Here is a 933-nt window from a genome sequence, read left to right as displayed (position 1 = left end):
GTAGGTGCTTAATAAGTTTTATTGAAGTAAATATCCTAAACCACAGAGATATGCCCGTTCATTTTATGGCTTTACAGAAGATCAGAAAGCAGTTTTTCTAACTTTTCCTTTTAGAAAAGGCTGCAACCAACAATTTGTATTGGAACCAGTAACATTAACAAAAGGAAGAAAAAGGAGAAAACAATCTAAATCAGGGGTTGGCAAACTTTTTCTGTAAAGGGCTGAAGGTAACTAGTTTAGGCTTCCTGGCTCATACAGGCCCTGCCACAACTACTCAGCTCGGCTGTCCTAGCACAGGAACAGCTGGAACTTTACCCAAACAGGCGCTAAGCCTGATATGGCCCAGGTCTTTGTCAGTCCCTGACTTCAGTGGTCCTCAGGCCTCACAGTGCATCAGAGTCATTGGGGAGTGTTTCTAAAATACCAATATGTAGGCACCAGCCCCCAGAGGTTCTTTAGGGTTTTAATACTCCTCAGGTGATTCTAATCTACAATCGGTGCTGAGAACCAGTGTTTTTAATACTCATCAAGTGATTCTAATCTGCAATCAGGACTGTCTCTCGCTCCCTTCAGTTTCTACGGACTTTTCCTAGCTGTCTTCAGTAGCAGTTTTTACCAAATGCTTCTCAGATCTTAACATGACACTAACACCGCTTAGTAATTGGGAATTTCAACAGGACTAGTTCAATGAAGGAAAAAAATGGAACCCCAGAGACCCCACTCTGTCTGACCTGCACCTCCACAGGCTTTAATCAAGTAAGTCTCTGACCTTGTCTTGTTCTTAACTCTTCAGCACCAGTGATTATAATTGTTGTCGCTGGAGGAACTTACCAGGTTGGGTTCTGTTCTCTTCTAAGTGAAATGGAAGCTCGTTGGTGATAGTGGAATTCATTCATCTCTTTTCAAAATTTTCTAAAATCTATATAATATGTG

Source organism: Bos mutus, chromosome 28 (genome assembly GCF_027580195.1).
Source record: "Bos mutus isolate GX-2022 chromosome 28, NWIPB_WYAK_1.1, whole genome shotgun sequence".
Lineage (NCBI taxonomy): Eukaryota > Metazoa > Chordata > Mammalia > Artiodactyla > Bovidae > Bos > Bos mutus.
Note: the sequence above shows the minus strand (reverse complement) of the source record.